This window comes from Macaca mulatta, chromosome 9 (genome assembly GCF_049350105.2).
Source record: "Macaca mulatta isolate MMU2019108-1 chromosome 9, T2T-MMU8v2.0, whole genome shotgun sequence".
Classification (NCBI taxonomy): Eukaryota; Metazoa; Chordata; class Mammalia; order Primates; family Cercopithecidae; genus Macaca; species Macaca mulatta.
In genome coordinates, this window is record NC_133414.1 from 125,877,490 (window position 1) to 125,897,636 (window position 20,147).

Genomic DNA, 20,147 nt, shown 5'->3' on the forward strand with positions numbered 1-20,147 from the left:
ACCTCGAGGGAACCAAGGCCTCTCTGAGAAAGGAAATGACATCCACCAAAATGCCCTAGACACTGGCTGACAAATCCCTTATTTTGCCCAGTCGTGCAAATCTGAAGTCACCTGAAATCTTTCATTACCAGCTACTCTGGTGAGCAAGGATTGATTGCCTTCGACTTCCGGGAAGCACAGCATTTTTGCCAGCTTTTCCTCTTTCAGGCCCTTTTCCGGAAAACATCTGGCCAGGTAAGAGGCTGTGTTGGTCATCAGTTTATGGCAACAATTCTTCTGTGTTAATTAGCCACTGGACAAATAGCAGCAGCCCAGGTATCCTGAAGAGTTCTTCGAAGACATGCAGATCAGAAAGCTACTTTACACTGTGTGCCTTGTAAATGTTTTCGTGTCTTGCAACACTGAGCGAGTGCCTGGACTGGCCACATCAGCATCCCCTGGGAGCTTGTCAGAAATGCAGACTCTCAACCCCGCCCCAGACCTACTCAACGTGAATCTGCGTTTTAACCAGATTCCCAAGTGGTCCATGTGTACATTACAGTTTAGGAAGCTCTATTTTGAGGGCAAGGACCATGTGTGTGTGTGTGTGTGTGTGTATATATATATATACATATATATATACACATATATATATGTATACATATATATATATACACACACACACACACACATTTTGGTCTTCCCTCTGCACTGAACATGGAGGTGATAGTACATACCTACAAAGAATTAATAAAACAATATTTCGGAGCTTTCATGGAAGACAGATTTTCAAGCTCTCGTAATCTCTTTTAAAACTCCACGATACCCTTAAAGTATATAGTACACTTTTTACTTTCTTTACCCATCTCCCTGTTAAATAAGCCTTTGCTGCATAAAAGGATTATATGATCTCAAAGTGTCTGTGAATGTGAATTGCAGCCTTTAAAATGTTTTCATAAACATAATGGTATTAAAGGAGCCATTTCTTGCATGTTTTTGTTGGTGGCAGAACTGCTGAGCATTGAGGCTTCAGAGCTTGTCTTTTCCACCCGTCCTGTCCCCAGAGCCCAGTGGACACTAGAGCCAGTGTGCCCTCAGGCCATAGGTCACCTTTTTGTTAGACCTCAGGGCTTTGTTTTGGATCAGGTGGCAAATAATTCTTTTTGATTCATAAATCATTAACACAAACACACCAAGGGCATATGTGGAAAGCCCAGCCACTACCACAGTACTGATGTGGACGCGGAAACTCCATTAGCTTGTAGGTTCATGCAGGTACGGCTCTCTAAAAGTACGCAACAAACATCAGAAAACGCAAAAGTCAAATACGACGAGTTTGCTTCGGGGTAAGTTTTGGTTTTTATGGCACTATGAATATTTATGGCACTACAGTTTTCTAACAAATTTGTTGTAATCATTTAAAGCCAAACTGTGTCAAAGAATTTAAATTTGGAAGGCACATGGGGTTATGGCTGCAAATAAACAAGGCTGCGCATTTCTCAAGCTTTAAGGGTCTGGCCCAAGTAAATAGTGTAAGATTTAGTAAAGAGGAAAGTGTAAATGGTAAGATAGGTTTGGTCTCCGTTGCTAGTTCTAGCTTCAGCTATTTAAAGCAGATCTCAATTAGTACAGCATCAAACTTTTTAGCAGAGGTGCTTTTAACCATTCATGTTTAAAAATTAGGCTCTGAGTCTGATCCAAGTTCTAATCCTAACTCTGTCATTTAACCATTTAATACTCACATAACCTTAGGCCGTCCTTCAGTTTCCTCATCTACATATGAGGATGGTAATGTGAAGATTAATGAGATAATGTATAGGAAGTGCTTAGTGTAATGCCTGGCACAAAGTTGTAACCAAAAGAGGGTCTAGCTGCTCACCACTTATAGAAAGAAGCCAAAATAACAAGAACGAGGTGTGATCAAAAGAGAGAGAATTTTATTATCCATTGCCAGCAAGGGTAAAAGGTCAGAATCCTTTCGGAAAACTGCCACCTTTTCAATTTCTGGAGAGAGGGCAACGGTTTAAGAATAGAGGCTTGGAATACAGAGAGGTAGGAGGGGCTAGGAGGTGCCAGGTGGCATGTTTCACTCCGATGGCTTATCTTGAATTATTATTCCAACTGGCAAAGGGGCCAGTGCCATCTTGGGCCCAACCAGGTTACAAATTAATTGCAGTCAATCGTGCAGTTAATGTCTCGCTGGAAGTGAACTCCATCCTTGAAGTCATCTTCTACTCGGGAGAGAATTCCAGAGATGCCTCATCCATATCAGGATTCGGCCCCTGAAGCTTCTAAGGAAATACATGACAAGATAAGTGGGCATGGTGTGAGCGTAACAAGAATCTAGGTAAATAAATGTGCATAGGCATGGGAGCATAAGGTGGGAAAGGAAAGAAAAAAAAGGTTCTGAAAACAGTATTTGAAGCTAAGCTACTCGGTTACAAAGTAATGGATGAGTAGTGGATATCAAAGATGATGGTGATGAATGATGATGATGACGATGACATGAGGCTCATGGAGGGGCAAGAATGGAAGATGCCCTCCTGGATGCCTCCACTTGCTCTTTCTACCTCCAGGTCTCTTCCTTGGTCATGCTCTTCAGTCTATGCTTTCAACCTGAGGTCTCTCAGAAGTGAAGGGATTAGATCAGCAATTGCTTTATTCAGCAAACATTCGAAGAGTCCTACTAGATGCCAGATGTTATATTAGGATGAGGGTAAAAAGATGACCAAGAAAGGATGCTTATCTCAAAGGAGGTGAACAAATCCCTCCAGGGCTTAGTGGCTGTAACAGAGTCATGTGCACATTACCCAGGAATACAGAGGGGGTGCATCCTGCCTGGGGAGTCCGAGAGGGGTTCCAAAGGAAATATTTTCATCATCTTCCATTCCAGCCTCCCAGAAAGGCTGAAGGGATGGTGGTGGAGAGGAAATTAAGGTTAGCAGGCAGAAGACGGCCTGAGAATTCCTGGAAGATCTGTTTAGGAAGGAAATCACTATGCCCCACCGCATCCTCATTGCAAATCAATAGGTCTGGGGTGGAGACCAGGAATCTGCATGTTTAACCAACCTTCCTAGATATTCTGAGGCAGGTGGTCCTCAGACAACATGCTTTATTCTGATACCAAAAATCCGCAGGAGTGGCAGCAAAGCCCAAATTAAACAGCCGCAAAAGATCACCCAGGGGCCAGCAGTGCATTGGCTGTTCGCAGACCCAGCTAGCCATCCTATCCCCAGATTGAATAGCAAAGGATTGAGGGCATAAATGAGTTCAGTACTGGAGCGTTCTTGTCCAGGAACTTCCAGAGGCTGCACAGAAACACCAAACCCATGTTGACAGGCTGGTTTGAGGAAGGCTGCGATGTGTGAGGGAGGGGTGGATCAGCAGATAGCTTTCAGTGCATGGGTCCAGGTGCACTGGCTTCTCCAGCTGGTGTCAGCAGGCGCACCTCTTTCTCTTCCTCTCGATTGCATCACTTAGGCAATCATTTCTAGACAAGATGGGCCACTCGTGTATTCCCTCTCCTCCAGTGCCTCATAGGTGCCACAATGCAAAATGCTCCCCTTAACAACATTTTGAGGTTGACATTTTTAAAGGAACTTTTCTCTACAGCACCTTTTGTAATTAACTAGATTAATGTTAAGTAGTGAAGGGAACACAGAATTCTCAAGTGAATGTGTGGTTTTTTTTAAAATTTTTTTAATATATTAGGGTATAGGACACATTCTCAAATGCTTAGGAAAATCAGCTTTTGCAAATTATCTTTTCTGAAGCTTCCAGCTGCCTTAAGTGCTGACAGTTTTTAAGCACTGAGATGAAAGTGACAAATTCTTTTTCTTTTATGTTGCTAATTACAATTTTGCTTGGCATAATGTAGCCTGCTTTCCTCTTGAGACATTTGCCAGCATACATTAATTGCACAAATATTTACAGAGGGCTAAAGCACAGGAGAAGCTTATACCAAACAAGATACTGAACACTTGGAAAAAAGCCTCTTTGACACATATTTGTGGCCAGTTACCCAGAATCAGCATAAACTATTTGCCCCTTAGCCTCAGCAAATGTGTTTAAAGAACGTGTCCCTGGGTTGATTTAGTGTTGACTTTGCTGGCAATGACTGCTGAAATCTTTCTTCCAGAACCTTGTGGTGACAACTTTTTTTTTTTCAGGGTTAAAAATAAGGTTTCCAAGAATATGTATGCATCTTATGGGTTGCTATATTGTCAACACTTTTAATCTCTCAAGTCACCCACATGGAATGGAAAAACGTTTATCCAATGATTGTTCCACACCCCAGGAGTTGCAGAAAGCCAAATTGAGCAAGTCTGGAAAACTTGAATAGCTAAGCCACCAGGCCCTCAGTACCATCTTCTTGTTTTCCTAGCATGCTAATTAAGAAAAAAAAGGCCCTGGTGTCAGACAGTCCCAGGTTCAAATCCCAACTTTGGCACTTCCAAGCTGTATGACCTCAGGAGTCTCTTAATCCCTCCAAACCATTCCTCTTTCATCCTCAGATTGAATTAGTCCTATGTGAGTACCTAGGAAATAATGCCTATCTCCACAGGTCTTGTGCCCACCTCACAGGGATGTTGGGCAGAGCCAAGGAAATAACACTCAGAAATGGCTTTGCAAATTCCCCAAAAATCTAAAATCAAATAAGGAGACATTTCCTTTGTTTTGTGTTGTTATGAAAACCGAGTCATCAAGCAAAAGGCAAGTAAATGTTGGGTTGTGTTTTTTAAACCAGCTTGATCTTATCGATAATTGAGGCCACAGAAAGGAGATAAGGATGGGGGGAACAAAAGGACATGCAAATGATGCTGACATACAGAAGAGGTTCTTTTTGAGCATGACGGCTACCCATGCAATGGAGAGGAAGAATGTCTTCCAAAAGCGATGTAGTCAAGCTGCTGGAGGTCATAGGCAGGAAAGAGAAGGGCATAAGATGCTGGCCTGAGCTTCAGAAGACGAGTCAGCGCTGAGTGTAGAGTTGCCATATGAAATAGAAGAGGCCCAGTTAAATTGGAATTTCAGTTAGAAAAACCATTTTTTAATATATATATCCCAACTACTGCACAAAATATACTAAAAACTTAATTGTTGTTTATCTAAAATTTCAGTTTAAATGGGTGTCCTGTGTGAGTGGGTTTTTTTGTTTTTTGTTTTGAGACGGAGTTATTTTTTGTTGTGTTTCTTTGTTTATTCTCCTCAGTTTGGCAGCCCTAGCCTAACTCTGTAGACCACTGCTGTAGCTCCATTGCCTCATCTCAGTCCTGAATGCCCACCTCACAGTGATGTTGGGAGGAGCCAGGAAAATAACACACAAAAATGGCTTTGCAAACTCCCAAAAAAATCTAAAATCAAGTAAGGAGACATTTCCTTTGGTGGGTGTTCTTATGAAAACTGAGTCATCAAGCAAAAGGCAAGTCTTTGTGAGTTTAAGAAGTATGGAAAATTTCAAGGAGTCTATGGAGTTGATTTTTTTTTTTTTTTTTTTTTTTTTTTTTTTTTTTTTTTTTTTGATAAAGTCTCACTCTGTAGCCCAGGCTGGAGCGCAATGGAGTGATTTCGGCTCACTGCAACCTCCGCCTCCCGGATTCAAGCGATTCTCCTCCCTCAGCCTCCTGAGTAGCTGGGATTACAGGCATGGGCCACCATGCCCGGCTAATTTTTGTAGTTTTAGTAGAGACGGGATTTTGCCATGTTGGCCAGGCTGGTCTCGAACTCCTGACCACAGGCGATCCGCCTGCCTCAGCCTCCCAAGTGCTGAGATTACAGGCATGAGCCACCACACCCGACCAGTGGAGTTGATTTTTAAGTTCTAAAGACTCTAAAGAGAGGGACTATATGTGATGACTGTCGACACCAGCAACACCTTAGAGTCACCTGGAGAGGTTTCTAATCTCAATGCCCAGGCAGCACCCCAGACCAACTAAATCAGGATCTCTCAGGCTGGCACCCAGCCATCAGTGTTGTTAAACCTTTCCAGGAGATTCCCATTTGCCTCCAAGCTTCTCACCAGTGGTAGAATAGTCCCAAAGGGGTGAGTTGAACAGTTCAGAAACTTTAGAGCATAAGGAGAGTCCTAAGGGATAGCTACGCCCTTTATGAGACTGGTTATAAGAGGGGGAAGAGGAAAGAGAAAACAAAACAAAAAGCAGGAGAGAATTTGCAAAAAAAAAAAAAAAAAAGATATATTCTATCAGCTTTTTCAAAAATGTATGTTTTAAAACACTAAAATAAGTACCAAGGGCAAAAGAACATGATCACTTTAAAAAACAGGAAATTTGGGTATGTGCTAGAAATAGTTGATTAAGTAAGAATGCCAGGTAAGAGTTTGCTATAATCAACCAGCACCTAACAGTGTCCCACATACCCAACAGGGACAATGGTGCCTCGCATTTGAGAGCACAAAAAGATCCTTTTGTGATTGAAAGGGGCTGTGTTGGAGGATTTGTATTTTCAATGAAATTACACAGTTGGTTCACAATTTCTCTTCCAGCTTGACAGGACTTGTGGGAGCTGAAGACCAATTTCTCTTTCAGGCATAAAGATATGAGAGATGTGGGTGGCTCTGTAAAAATGCACAAATCCGTGTTCTAGGTAAACTACAGCTACGTGGGAAGTCACCACTTACCCTTAACTGTCCATGACATCCAAAAGGAAGTAATCATATAAATAACCATATGTGTGTGCGTGTGTGTGTGTGCATTTCAATTAACAAATATTTATTGAACTCTGTGCCAAGCACTGTTGTTGGCACTGAACAAAACAATCTTAGTCCTCATAGGATTTACCTTTTAGTAGGGAAGACAGACAGTTCTAGAGAGAGTGATAGAGAGAGGAGGGTTATAAAGAAAGATAAAGTAGGAGAAGGAGCTCAGAAACAGTGACATGGGAGAGAGGAGTCCATGTCAGACAGAGTGGCTGGGAAAGGCCTCTTTGGGGAGAATATAGCTGGGCAGACACCAGAGTGGCATGAGGGAGTGGACCACATGGCTGTGTGAAAGAGCAGGGTTCTCAGTGGAGCAAGCAGCACATGCAAAGGCCCTGGGGCAGCTACCACCTGGGCCTCTTTGACAAGCATCAAGAAAGCCAGGGTTTGCTGGTAGGAATGTAAACTAGTACAGCTGCTACAAAAACTGTGTGGACATTCCTTAAAGAACTAAAAGTAGAACTACCATTTCATCCAGCAATCCCACTACTGGTTATCTACCCAGAGGAAGAGAAGTTATTATTTGAAAAAGATACTTGCACACACATGTTTATAGCAGCACAATTCACACTTGCAAAATCATGGTAACCAACCCAAATCCCCATCAATCAATGAGTGGATAAAGAAACTGTGAGATATAGGTATGTATATATGATGGAATACTACTCAGCCATAAAAAGGAATGAATTAACAGCATTTGCAGTGACCTGGATGAGATTGGAGACTCTTATTCTAAGTGAAGTAACTCAGGAGTGGAAAATCAAACATCATATGTTCTCACTGATATGTGGGAGCTAAGCTATGAGGACACAAAGGCATAAGAATGATACAATGGACTCTGGGGACTTGGGAAGAAGAGTGGGAGGGGGATGAGGGCTAAAAGGCAACATACGTGATGCAGTGTGCACCGCTCAGGTGATGGATGCACAAGGATCTCACAAATCACCACTAAGGAACTTATGTAACCAAATACCACCTGTACCCCAATACCGTATGGAAAAATTAAATAATAACTTTAAAAAAAAGCCAGTATTGCAGAGCAGGGTGCTGAAAGCAGGGGCAAAAGGCAGGCAGGGCCAGATCAGTCAGGCTTTCAGCTGTGGCAAGCACATTGGATTCCTTCTAATGAAACGGGAAACCATTGCAGGGATTGGAGCAGGGGAGGGACAGGATCTGATGTACGACTGTGAAAGACACTCTGGAGAATGGATTAGCAGGAGAATGAGTGGAGCAGGGAGCCAGGTGGGAGGCTGCTGCAGTCATGACCTAGGTGGAAATGATGGCAGGTGGAATGGGTCGTGAGAAGACGTCCGATTTGGGTGTGGCCTTTTTTAAAAAAAAAAAAAACACTTTATTGAGGTATGATTGACACGCAAAAAGCTGTTGCATATTTAATATATACAACTCAGTGAGTTTGGGGATAAGTATACACCTACTGAGCAAGAGCCAGTAGGATTTGCTGATAAATTTGAGGTGGGAATGTGAGGAAAGGCTAGAAATCATTAGCCGGGCATGGTGGCACAAGCCTGTAGTCCCAGCTACTCGGAAGGCTGAGGCATGAGAATCACTTGAACCCAGGAGGCGGAGGCTGTGGTGAGCCAAGGTTGTGCCACTGCATTCCAGCCTGGGTGACAGAGCGAGACTCCATCTCAAAACTAAACAAAAACAGGCTGGAAATCCAGGATGACCTCAAGGTTTTTGGCTTAAGCAGGTGGATGACACGGGGCTGTTTCCTGAGATTGGGAACAACTTTGATGCAAGAGGTAAGGATGAAGAAAATCAAAATTTCTGTTTTATGCAAGCTGTTTAAGATACCTGCTAGATATCTGTGGTAGACTCTTCCATTAACCCACCCAATATCCATCCACTGTCTCTGTATTAGTTTCCAATTGCTACTGTAACAGACTATCACAAATTTAGGGACTTAATACAAATTGATTCTCTTTGAGTTATGGAGGTCAGAAGTTTAAAACCAAGATGTCAGCATGGTTGGGTACAGTGGTTCACACCTGTAATCCCAGTATTTTGGGAGGCCAAAGCAGGAGGATAGCTTGAACTCAGGAGTTCAAGACCAGCCTGGGCAACATAGTGAAACCTTTTGTATTCCTAAAAAAAATACAAAAAGTAGCCAGGCATGGTGGCATGAGCCTGTAGTCCCAGTTACTCAGGAGGCTCAGGTGGGAAGATGGCTTGAGCCCCAGAGGTTCAGGCTGCAGTGAGCCAGGATCAACCACAGCACTCCAGCCTGGGCAATCGAGTGAGACCCTGTCTCAAAAAAAAAAAAAAAAAAAAAAAAGTCTGGGCACGGTGACTCATGCCTGTAATCCCAGCACTTTGGGAGGCCGAAGTGGGTGGATCGTCTGAGCTCAGAAGTTCAAGACCAGCCCGGCCAACATGATGAAACCTGTCACTACTAAAAGTACAAAAATTAGCTGGGCGTGGTGGCGGGTGCCTGTAATCTCAGCTACTCAGGAGGCTGAGGCATGAGAATTGCTTGAACCTGGGAGGCAGAGGTTGCAGTGAGCTGAGATCACACCACTGCACTCCAGCCTGGGTGACAGAGCGAGACTTGTCTCAAAAAAAAAAAAAAAAAAAAAAAAAAAAAAATCAAGATGTCCACAGGGCTGGTTCTTTCTGTAGGCTCTAGAGAAGAATACATTTTCCTTTCCTTTTCCAGTTGCTAGAACCTGCCCACATTCCTTGGCTCCTAGCTCCTTCCTCTACCTTCAGAGCCATCAGAGTAGCATTTTTCCCCCACTCTGGCCTTACCCCTCCCTCTTGTAAGGACCCTTGTGACTATGCTGGGCCTGCCTTGAGGTTAAGGCATCCCCATTCTACCTGAATCAGTTTCATTTTCCCATCCCCAGATTCTTAACTACATTTGCAAAGTCCCCTTTCCCATGTAAGGCAACTGAGTTCAGAATAGCAATGTACTCAACTAAAATCACATTTTACACGCCTATTTGCAAGTAAAGATGACAACAGCACCTTCCCAAGAAGACTGTAGTAGATGCTGGTGGTGGCTGCCCATATCTCCTCATGCTAATCATGTCAGTGCACTGGCCTTTTCTCAACTGCCAGAATCCATGTGTTTTTGCCCCAAGGATTCCTCTGGTCCCTTGAGCCCACTTTGCTACATGTATGACAGGCTAGAAATGCCAATAAATTAATGTCCCCTGACGACTGGCAGTGTTGGTATATAAATACCCCAGCTCCCTCCCCACTGGATGGAATAACTCTGAGGCAGGTGTTTTCCACCCGCTCCGAGTGTTTCCCAGTGCGATTCAGCTCCTGTTACCCTCAGGGATAACTTACCTGACATGAAAGCTTTCATCAGCTGGCTTCCCTACCTGGTTGTAAAACAGTGAAAATAATGTCCATGATGCCTTTCTGACAAGGTTTTTGCATGAGCAGAAGACGCTGTCCAAATGCTTTGTAAATGCTAAACTGGAAAATCAATTACAGTGGTGTTATTATGAAACAATTAAGTCTATTAGGTACCTGAAGATCATCTGGTCAACCCCCATACCCATAAGAAGAAGAAAGGGGACAGACCTGAGGTCTTCAGTGAGTTGAAGCAGAGCAGAAGCATAAAACTCAGTGTCCTAATTCTTAGTCTACTGGGCTTTAACTCCATCATGATGTTTGTTATCAGATTCTCTCTTAAATGATTTTGACCTTCCTGAAACCTCTATCTACTCATATGAAACATGGAAAGAATTACCTGATACCCACATTGTCACTACATAAAGTACTTGGAGAGTCTTCAAACTCTAAGGGGAGCCCAGCCCCTCTCTTTACAGGTGGGACTCATGTACAAGTTCAGTTGTAAAGTATAGACACAAGGCCCTTCATTTATTGGACAAGCACTTATAATGTGTTTTCTGTATGCCAAACACTGTTCTCAGTTCTTTACAAATATCAGTTCATTAAATCCTCATAACATCTCTATCAAGTATACTATCATCATTCTCGTTTTACAGACAAGGAAACTGAGGCATAGAGAGGTTGAGTAGCTTCTCCAAATTATGGAACATAGCAATGGACCCAGGAAGTCTGACTCCATGCTAGTAAATACTATGCTATGTTGAGTCACCTTCCTTTTTCTTATATTTTCTCTGCCTCCAAACTCCCTCCCCTCATCTTCATCCTTGGGCCAATTAGGTAATGTCCAAATCATAATAGCTCTCATCCAAGATGTTTGACATTTCACAAAACAATTTAATGAAAACTGACTTAAACAGCTAGGACGTTTTTAGTTTCCCATAATGAGAAAGTGCAGAGGAAGGATGGAATTCAAGCACAGTTTGGTCCAGAGTTTGCCAAGTCATCCTGACTGCTGCTCTGTATCTCTGTGACTTTCAGTTTTGCCCTTGTCCTGTGTCGTCTTCATTGCAAGGCTGGCTTCCCTCATGGAAGCAAAACACTCTCCCATCCCCATGGACCCTGCCCAGAGGAAGAGAGGGATCCTTTGACCCAGTTTCCCTCTGAGGCTCCCTCTGCCTCTGAACCATGACTGGGCCATTGCTGGGGTCAAGAGTGTGTCTGCTGTCCACAAGTTACATGGATACCCAGGGCAATTGAGACGTGGAGGGGTGGGGGGCATTAAATGGAAACTGTTGGCCACACCAGCCTGTAGGACCCAGCCAAGACACTGTCTTCTCCATGAGACCTCCCTCTGTCTCTTTCTCTTCCCTCTTTGGGAGAGTGGCTTTCTCCTCTGAATCCCCATGCTCTTGCTCTGCCTTGCCCTGACAGCACTGACCACTTAATATCCTCATATTATACTCCTTCTGGATTTTCTCCACTTGCCCTTCCAGAACCCCTCTCCACTCTCCTCCACTCTTTATTGCCCTGAGGGTCCTCAACAGATGGGTCATTTCTCTAGTTAACCTGTTCCAATCAGACTTTGGCTCCACGCCACTCACCAAATGGTTCTTGCCAAAGCCACAGTTGCCCTTACCCTACCAAATCCATCTCACCCTTCCTCTTGGCAGCATGTGAGGTGGCTGCCCCCCACCCACCCAAACCTTGTCTCTACTGCTAGACGCCACACACTCCTGGTTTTCCGCATGCTCCTCTGAATGCTTCTTGTTAATCTCCTTTGCTGGCTTCTCCCTGTCCTACCCCACCCCAGCCCCCCTGCTCCCTCCATCATGCTGGGCCATGGTCTGGACAACTGACCATATACGTTGACTATGGCCACTACCCCTATAGTGTAGGTTTATCTCATGACTGCAGCTTTCATCAAAATTGGGTAACATTTCTCCCTCCTTTCATCCCTGCAAGCCTAGAGGAGGTGAAAGCTTCCCACTGTTGCTGTACCACCATCCCACCACCATTCCTTGCTGCTCCCTTAACCCTGCCTCCACCTCTGTAGACAGTCCCTGCAACAACTCTCTTCCATAAATCCTTTGCATGCTGTTTCCTGCTGGGACCCTGCCTAACACGTTATTTCTGTACAGATTTATCTGCCATATTAGTTTATAAGGTCCCTAAGAGCAAAGTCTATGTTTAATTCTTTTTTCACAATTCCCAACTGTGCCTGTTATGCAAGTGGTACCAATAAATGCTGAAAGGAAATTTTCTTTCTTATTAACTGCCTTCAACTTAAATAGAAGGTGAAAAGAATGAAAACGTTTTAAAAAGATATACATCTCCTGGAACAATAAACATTTAGAAGTTGAGTTCAGAAGAATAAAAAACTTTAGAAGAATAAAACACGATGCTAAGTGGGATGTGTAGTCTGATTTCATGGGCTTTACCTGATTCCTCAAATTCATGATTCATACAGAATCCATATGGCATATGCTCTTTCTTCTCCAGGTCCCAGAAATGAAATAGGGTTGCTCCTGTTATGATAGCAGTTGAAGTGGGAAAAAAAAAATTGGGCTGCTCTGAGATCCAGAGCAGCAGGGAAGCTCCACACTGACCAACAGGAGTTCTAGGAATCATCGGGTTCCAGGGTTACACCACACCCTACAGATGTGATGGGCTGGTGGGAAAGAGGCCACTGCACAGGACCTTAATTTGGGATTTCCTTCCGACTCCACTTTTTCTTCAATTGCACTGCCACCCCTTCCTTACCAACACTGACTCTTTTGGCCCAGTGCCAACCAAGTTAGAACTACTAAGATTCAGGGCCACAATGGCAAAGAAATGAAAGAAAAAAGGAGAACTCATCACCCATCCCTCTGCCCCAGTGGTGGTCTCACTGGCTGACTCCCAGTCCGAAATCTTTGGGCCATCCTCTGTCACCTGTGTACATTCCCCAATCCCCAGAAACTGGACCCAAGTGTTCTCTTTAAATAAGGAAGATTCTGACTTCAATCTTCTGTGGATCTCCAAGTCCTCTTTTGGCATCTACATCTGCTTTTGCTCTAACAGATGAATCCAAATACAAAAATGGACACAGGTATGTATGTGTATTGGGGGAAGCAGGTAGTGTTAATTACCTTTATTCTGCTTCTCATGTTTTTAAAATGTTTAGAGAACTTTAAAAGGACTTTGCTCCATCAACTGGACATCCATGTGGATGGCCAAACATATTAGCCCCTCAGTTCCTTGATCTCCTCATCACCAATGACCTTCTACGCTACACAGCTACCTGCGCCTTGCAATTTCTCTATTTTAAGATCAATCAAACATGTTCCTTCCAAGCACTACTTCCTATCCTTCAGTCAGCTTGTACCATCTGTCTTCGATGGCACATCTCACCAGGAATCGCCACCCAGGATTCTCCTCCCCAAGAATCTCCTCGTATCTCCTTTACCTTTTTATGTCCTTGGTTATTTCCTCCTTATGACCCTCTGATTCCATAAGTCAACATTTCAAGCATTCTTTAGCAAGTGTCTTAAACTCCCTTGCTCCTTTGTCCTTCCGTGGCATCTTCCTAGCAAAAATGCTAAGCTGAAAGGAACCCCAGGCCCTGGCTCCCCCATGCCTGCTCCTGAACAGCTGAAGGCCACTGGAGAAAATCACACAACCCGAACCTTGCCAAATTTACAGTCACCAACCTCAATGGACCCACAGTATTTGCAGCATTGAGAAATACTTACAAAGTAAGGAAACACAGTATATAAGGAAGGAACTCTGGGGACCCCAAAAAGTAAGGATTGCATGCTGGTAAAGAACCCAGCAAACAAAACAAAGAAATAGATCAGTATAGATGAGAACCAAGTGAGAGAGTAACCTGGAAGCAAAGAGAAGAGAAAATTTCAGCAAGGGTTGGCTCACGGCCATTGCCTCTTCTGAGCAAAGTTCTTTGTGTCAGGCCATTCCCTGGGTCAACAGCCAGCCAATAGAGAAGCAGTCGTAGGGTAAGGTGCTCACCCTGATCCCATAAGTGGTTATTCTTGTGCAAAGTTCAGCCCACTTTATCTCCTTTTGCAGGGGGTTGAGAGAGTGGCAGTTTCAGCTGGTAATGGACATTGATCTCAGCAGACATATTGAAAGAACGAGGAAGGGTCCAGAATCTTGAGGTCTTGGAGAGGATGAAGTGAAGAAACGTAAAGCATAGAAGGAAGGGAGATTGCAGTTGGAAAGTAGAGCACCAGAGGCAAAGTTATCAAAGGTCATGCAAGAATGGGTAGTTCCAAGGTCCAGAGTGTAATCATAAGAGTGAGGTACAAAAGTGAAGTAGGAGGGATTACTCATGGAGTATTAAAGTTTTCTCTGGATCTCCCTGGTCAAATTATGAGCTCTCAAAAAACACTAATCTTTCCATGTCTCTATTATCTCTAACATCTGGCACATAGTAGGCACACTGTAAATAAAGAATGGATAGGCATTTAAGCTAGCTACTGGAGATACACTGGTCAGAAGAAACAGACACAGTACTAATGGATTATACAGTCTTCTGGAGGAAGAGACAGACATTAACCAAATAATCAGACAAATGCATCTAAAATTACAAATGGCAAATGGGTACTGAAGTTAACACTGCACCATGATAATGTGTCATAAACAATCTGGCCTTGTCTGGGGAGAGAAGGAGTCACTGAGAAGTGATGTCTGAGCGAGAACTGAAGGATATGTAGTAGTTAGCCAGCAGAAGAAACAGGAGAAGAGTGAGCCGGAGAGAGGGAGCAGCACGTAGAAAGGTCAAGGTGCTCAGCATGCAGAGACCAGGAGTAAGAGTTCTTGGAAACGATCTTGAGAGGGAGGCAGGGGATGACGGAGGGAGAGAGGGATGATAATGTCTGCAACAGTTATGCTCCATCTTCGTGGCTAGCAGAACCCCAATTTTGTTCAGATAGCAAGGGAAATTATCACGATTGGTGCAAGCCAATGAAATCTCATTTCCTTTTTGCCAATGACTGGTCTTCTTGAGGTAACAGCTGATCAGTCCAATCAGATGTAAGAGAAAGTCTTATCCAGGACTTGTAGGAGAAATTTTTCTCCATGAAGTGAAAAGCACATAAGGAGAATGCTCATTTTCTCCCAACACTTCCCTGCTGCTTGAGATGGTGTGTTGTGGAAACATGATACTTACGACAGCCAACTTCTGGCCGTATGGAAAAGGCCAAGAAAATCGGAGACATAACCTTAGTTCTGACATCACTGAGTCATCAAAATAAGTCTGGAAATGCTTCACTCCAGACTTCTTGCATGATGTATGATAAATAAATTATAAGCCACTATTGTTGAGTGTTGGGTTTTTTTTTTCTTTTTTAACAGCTAAAACAGTCCTAACCATAGAGCAATTTCCAAAATCAGTCATGGAAGAGAATCACATAAAATTATACAAAATGCTTTATATCATCAGTTCCTTTCTCTTTACAAACATCAGATGATTCAGACCACAACCAAACAGATGATAGAAAATAGGTCTTGGTTTGATACCATTTTTAACATAATCTAAAAGATACCCTTGTTATTACTTTGTTCTGTGTACAGCTTTCTCCTTGCTTTCCTTGAATTCTTTGTTCCAGAGAAGAGGTATAGTAAGGATGCTTTGAAGTGATGTGATTGATGTCACTCCTTTACCAGTGTCACTGACAAGGACACATTTACTATCCACATGGACAATGAGCATGCGGCATGGAGTGAAAAGGCCTGCACGCTAATAAGCCCTTGACTTTGACTCAAAGGCATAATCATAATCAGAGATAAATGGGTACTTAGAGATTTTTGGGGAAGGATAGTAATGGGATTACAAGGCCCAAATATCTGGCAACCTATGCAATATCACACAGTCAGAGTAGGCCGAGAGCAAGGCCAACTGATCTCAGCCCAGGACTCACATAGTGTAGCATATGAAAGAACACACACAGGCTTTGGAGTCAAGACAGACCAGTCTGATTTCTGTGGGTCACTTACTAGCTGCATGATCCTTAGCTAGTTATTTAATCTCTCTAAATTTAAATTTCCTCCTTTAAAATTAGGAATAATAAAATTTATTCTGCAACAAGGTAGAATTAAATGAGATATCCTATGTAAAACAAAAATCTCCAATAAGTAATAGGTATTGCCATGCCATATAAACTGTTCAGTTGTGTTTTGGTTAAGAGGCAGCAGAACTAAAGAGCATCTTCATGACAGAGAAGCTCAATTAACAAAGTCATCGAATAACTCATCTGATCTTTCAGATGAACAGGCGATTGCTTATTGCGACAGGTAATCCATACCTTGTTACAGGTCATTGGAGACAACTTAAAAAACCTATGCTTGTGTTTCATAGGGATGTTTGTTTCACAAGTTTAGTATTTGATGTCTGTGCCAGTTTTTGTTTGCTTTTCAGTTTTTATTTTATGGGTTCATCTACAGTACAAATAGCTTTATTAGGCTTCTTCCCCCAAAGAGTTTTGTAATACTATGGGAAAATAATACAAAAAAGCCTAGAATAGGGTGGGTTTGAAGGGTGGGTAGGTGGATGGACAGACAGATGAACAGGTTGCTGACGGAAAGCCCATCTAACTGACTCATAGGTATCCTTTCTAAAGGAACACAAGTCTGACAGTAACTTTCCCTCTTCCCCTTTTTGGTTAGGTCTCTATATTATAACAATGGTCTGTCTGGACTTTATAGTTCCCAAGTAAGTGGAAATCAGTACAAGCTTTTTATGAACTACTTAGAGCTACAACTAGTATCTGATTAAAGATCTAATGTAAAGATACTATCTGCAGAATAGTCCAAAGTTGGCCTAAAAGAACATCCAGGAAATACTGTTAGGTCATTCTTTGTCTTGTTATAAAGAAATACCTGAGATTTGGTAATTTATAAAGAAAAGAGGTTTAACTGGCCCATGGCTCTGCCAGCTGTACAGGGAGTATAGTGCTGGCATCTCTCAGCTTCTGGGAAGGCCTCAAGGCGCTTTCTTTTACTCGTGGTAGAAGGTGAGGCGGGAGTAGGCATGTCACCTGGTGAGAGTGGGAGCAGTAGAGTTGGGGGAGATGCCACACACTTTTAAACAAAGACCTCGCTACAACTCACTCACTATCTCAGACACAGAACTAAGCCATGAGGGATCCATCCCCAGGACCCAATACCTCCAGCTAGACTCCGCCTCCATCACTGGGGATTACATCTCAACGTGAGATTTGGAGGGGACATCCGAACTATATCAAATTTAAGAAGTTGTTTTTCCTAAATCAAGCAAAACTGATCCTGTGCAGGAAGCAAATAATATATTAATAATTTCTGTATGCCTGAAGTCCAGCTAGGTTTGCTAAATGAAGGAGCCAATAACATCTACCCTCCATAGGATGCAAAAGAGAAAAACAAAGAAATAACCTCTGCTGAATGCTAACTGTGGATAAAGCACTGTGCTAGATGCTTTTTATATGTGAAATTTTACTTAACTTAAAAAAAAAAAAAAAAACCTATGAAGTCAGTATTATCTGTCCCATTTTGCAGATGAGGAAACAGACTCAGAGAACTCCAGTTAACTTGCCAAGACCGCACAATGGATCCATGGCTGAGCTGATTCCAGGCCAGCTACCCTCGTGAGGATGAGGATTAAAATGATGTACTTTTACTTCTAAAGGTAGTAGAACAGGATAAAATCCATTGTCACTTCTTCCTCTCCCCTAGAAATTTGTAATATACATGAAAATATATCTAAGACACTTTGGTGGCTGGATGCCACTCAGCAGGTCTAAGCATGATGGTTTATTCAATTGCTGCTGGTGGCTGTGCAGGGGAACATGCCTAGTGCCACCCTGTTGATGATAACACTCTGTTATGGCTGAATGAGCAACTCTTCCTGGAAACCATTGGCATGTACAAGTGTGTTAGAGAAACCAGGTTTTTTGTTTCCTCATCTGGTACAAAGGAACCCTTTCTATCCTTCCCAGGAAGACATTGGTTAATATATGGCTGAGGGAGGCAAAGGGAATTTTTTTCAGTGGTAGTTGCCGCAGACGGTTGAGGATAAATTGGCATTGTTCTCAATAAGGGTTATTGTAATCATGGTCCAAAGTCTGGCAGGAATTTTTTTATTATTATTAATTTGTTTGCTGTCATTTTTGAAATGAAATGTTTGCTTATCATTTTCCCGTGCTAGACAGCTGGGACACCAAGGCGGTTCTGCGACGAGCCACAGGTATGAAGCCCCAGAACTTCCCCCGAGGGCACAGCTTCCATTTCAATTTGGGGCAATAATAAAATCTGCTCAAGAATAGTTGTTTGGGAACTTCCTGGTGGTTCAGATTTCAAGCACAGCTTGTGCTTAATCTTCACCCAGGCACCAAGGCTCAGTGTCAGCAGGAGTTCAGGAATCTTCAGGACAAGGCACTTTCCTGAGCATTGGACCAGCGACCACTTGGCTTCCAGTAAGTACTGCTTGGTGTATCTGGTTTGGACTCCCAAGGCTGGGATGATCTAGAAGCTTTTTTGCAATTGAGCAATTGCAAATTTGGAAATGGAAAATTTTGCAGATATGCAGTATTTCCATGGCCTCTTTCTTCATAAGCTTCCTAGGCTATACTAGAGTCAGAGGGAAACAGGATGGACCTCTTGGTATGTTGTATTCCCTAAATCCAAAATAATGTTATATTTTAAATAGGTTAGGCGTGATTGTGGGGAGATTCTCCTGAATGAGATCAAACAGCTAAATCAGAAAGGTTTTCTTTTTTGTTTGGGGGCAACGACAAGAAATGCAAGCAGAACTATGACAAGACTTAATTCTACTTTCTTAGGTAGGAGGAAGAACAAAGTAGGCCAGCTCTCAAGTTAGAATTCTGGTTCTGCTTCTTTTTCATTACATGATCAAAGGCAAGTTGTGTAATCTCTCTGATAACCATTTCCTCATCTGTAAATGGGCATTGTATCATTGTAAAAACAGTGCAAGCTTTAGAGTATGGTTATGAGGATAGGATGAGATTGTATATGTATACGTGAAATTATATGTATACATATACATAAAATCTTTCATATACATATTGCTTAGAAGTGTCTGGAATGTATTAAGTACTCAAAAACTGCTACCCATTATTAAACAACCATAGAATCATAGAATATCTGAGCTGGAAAGGACCTAACAACTAGCATTTATTGAGCTTCTATTATGCACTGAGGAGTGCTCATCAACAGGGTGTCTCCAGTGATGCTCCCAGCAATCTGATGAGGGTGGTAATAACCTTTATGTTACAGATGAATAAATGGAGGTGTAGAGAAGTATTAGAAATGGGTGTAGAGAAGTATTAGAAATGGAAGTGTAGAGAAGTATTATAAAGTATCAAAGATCACATTCCTCATAATTCATGGAGATGAAATTTAAACCCAGATACCAGAGCTAGCACTCTAAACCACCACACCCTACTGCCTTATCTGTCCTCTCATTTTTATGGTGGGTGGGGAGATGAACGAAGAATGGTCACAACACACGACTCCGGAGCACTTCACAGACCCTGGAAGGACAGAGATATCCTCCAAAGCACACTTTGACATCCACAGGGTACAGGGCAGGCAAACGTTATTTGGGAGTGTCCATGAGCATGAATGTGGTGCTGTGTGGAGTTCTGCCAGGGGACCTAGGTCCAAGTCACCTCAGTCTTCTCTCAAATGCAACTTTTCATTTGTAAAATGAGCTGTCTCAGAATGAGGCCATTCTGAAACACACAAAAAGAGTATGCAAATGCATTTCATAAACTTTAAAGGCTTTAGAAATATTTTATTTTAAAAATGATTTTTTTGGCTTTTTGACAAAGAGCAGCTCAAAAACAGTGGCGTAATCTAGGGTCACTGCAACCTCCACCTCCTGGGTTCAAGCGACTCTCCTGTCTCAGCCTCCTGAGGGATTATAGGCAAGTGGTAGGATTACAGGCGCAGACCATGACGCCTGGCTAATTTTTGTATTTTTAGTAGAGACAGGGTTTCACCATGTTGGTCAGGCTGGTCTCGAACTCCTGACCTCGTGATCTGCCTGCCTCAGCCTCCCAAAGTGCTGGGATTACAGGTGTGAGCCACCATGCCTGGCAGTCCTTATTCTTAAGTTTCCCCTGGAGAAAGC

General features: G+C 42.8%; 1 protein-coding gene across 10 annotated transcripts in view; it reads left to right on the forward strand.

Annotated features, from left to right (window-relative positions):
- Nucleotides 1-1,175: 1,175 nt before the first annotated feature.
- The window catches only part of PLEKHS1 (pleckstrin homology domain containing S1), a 48,531-nt gene continuing 29,559 nt past the window's right edge, over nt 1,176-20,147 (forward strand). For 4 of the 10 annotated variants that reach the window (XM_077947543.1, XM_015148217.3, XM_015148216.3 and 1 more), the window contains exons 1-4: nt 1,176-1,325; nt 17,552-17,681; nt 18,201-18,239; nt 18,381-18,468. The gene's annotated coding sequence lies outside the window, so the exon portion shown is untranslated. The other 6 variants (XM_077947547.1, XM_077947545.1, XM_077947548.1 and 3 more) reach the window with 4 other exon arrangements.